The 1,762-nt window shown below is 47.2% G+C and overlaps 1 protein-coding gene across 3 annotated transcripts in view; it reads left to right on the top strand.

Moving 5' to 3' along the window:
- The first annotated feature begins 1,411 nt into the window (after nucleotides 1-1,411).
- The window catches only part of PHF20 (PHD finger protein 20), a 108,458-nt gene continuing 108,107 nt past the window's right edge, over nucleotides 1,412-1,762 (top strand). For 2 of the 3 annotated variants that reach the window (XM_012728322.1, XM_004687230.2), the window contains exon 1: nucleotides 1,412-1,489. The gene's annotated coding sequence lies outside the window, so the exon portion shown is untranslated. The remainder of the gene's footprint in view (nucleotides 1,490-1,762) is intronic. The other variant, XM_012728323.1, reaches the window with a different exon arrangement.

The raw sequence follows: 1,762 nt of genomic DNA, 5'->3' as shown, positions 1-1,762 counted from the left end.
ATCAAACTCATGCTGCAGTGCTTTCATAGTGCTGAGACTTTACCCATTGTGCCATCAGGGAGGCCTGACTATGGTTTTCTAGAATCCTTTCCTCAGCACTATATTTGCCCTTACTATCCTGGCTGAGGAAGTGATTTCTTCATTAGCCCGCTCTGACTTGCAAAGCACCTCTTCTCTGAACTGAAGTAATTACTAAGTTTTCCAACTGTTATCCGTTCCTTGCCGATACACATTGAGTATCTACTATCTGACAGATCCTAACAATTCAGTAAATTCTGTTCAGGAAACAGATACATACAACCAATAGAACAAATGAAGTAACTACAAACTGTTTTGAATATTGTGTTGAATATGAAGAGTAACAAAGAGTAACTGCAAGGAGGGAAGTGATTGGGGGAAGTACTTCGAGATAATGAGGAAGAATGATAAAACTGCAGAGATGACAAACTGAAAATTGAGTGATAAAATCAGCTTTGCAAAAAGCAACAGACTATTACAATGGCTTAATGCTTAGAAAGAGCTTGGGAAGAGCCATAAAAACAACAGAAATTCATCATGGTCTGAGAATAAGCAAGGGTTGTAGAATGCCTTTTTTTTTTTTTGTCTTTCTAGTATAAAGTCAAGTGGATTATTGCTCTCATAAATAGCTAGTTTAGCATTTCTTCTAGGGACTTCCCTGGTGAAGCCTAGATGTGAAGACATCTACTATGTGCCTGGGTGGCTGCAACTCTGACCTTGGTCCCTGGAGGCAAAATATAGCCCCTTTCCACAACAGCAGTTAGTTTTCTTAGGAATTAATGAGGCACAGTTAAGGAGGGATGAGTGTAAAGGCACTAAGGTATTGAGGAATATGGCAAATTTGAGGACCTGAAAGACAGAATGTGGGGGAGGTTGCGTGAGAATGCAAGAGTCAGATTAGATCCACATTTTGAAGAGGCTGTTAGACTGGCTACAGTGAAGGTTTTAATTTTAATCCTAAAAACAGTGGGGAATGAGTTTTGAGCAGGATATGGCTGAGAATATATTTGTTTTTGAAAAGCTCCTTACTGCGTGATGAATTGGGATAGAGGAGTCCACCGTGATCTAGGAGAGAGGTAATGGTGGCCTAGACTGGAATGTTGGCAGTGGGATGGTCTAATTGGTAGACATCGAGACGTACTTAGGAGGCAAAAATTAGCGATAGTGTCTAGTGTCAGTCTCCACTTTCGTGTCGTTCAAGCCCTACTTCGTGCCCAGAATCAGGGCGCCTACCCGGTTGCCCGCGTCAGAGCAGTGGGCGTGGTCCTCCCGAGCCGTTGCTACGGTGCTCGGCAGGGGCGGGGCCAAGGGCGGGGCAGTTGGGGCGCTGCGTCACTTGGTGGTGGCGATGGTGCGTGTATGTAGGGGGCGGGGGAAACGCTGGGCGCGTCCTGGGATCACGTGGTGCGCAGCACGCAGAGTCCTTCTGTCGGTTGGTCCTGGAGAGGCGCAGCCGGAGCGGGGCTGTGAGGTGAGCTTGCGGCGAGGAGCAGCGCGGCGCGGCGCGGCGAAGCGAAGCCGGCTGGTTGGGGTCGGGTTGGGCTGGGCTCGCGCCGCGCGCGCGGGCTCTGGCCTGTACCCCAGTTCTGTATGCATAAATAAATCAATCTTTAAAAAAAAAAAAAGATTTATTTATTTATGCATACAGAACTGGGGTACAGACCAGAGGTGCTGAGGTGATGAGAGGATTCACCAGAGACAGAGTTGGGAGCAGAACAGGCTGACTGACGAAGTACACTGCTGA

Source organism: Condylura cristata, unplaced genomic scaffold, assembly GCF_000260355.1.
Source record: "Condylura cristata isolate star-nosed mole 26May11 unplaced genomic scaffold, ConCri1.0 scaffold00022, whole genome shotgun sequence".
Taxonomy (NCBI): Eukaryota; Metazoa; Chordata; class Mammalia; order Eulipotyphla; family Talpidae; genus Condylura; species Condylura cristata.
This window is presented reverse-complemented; position numbering and strand designations above follow the sequence as displayed.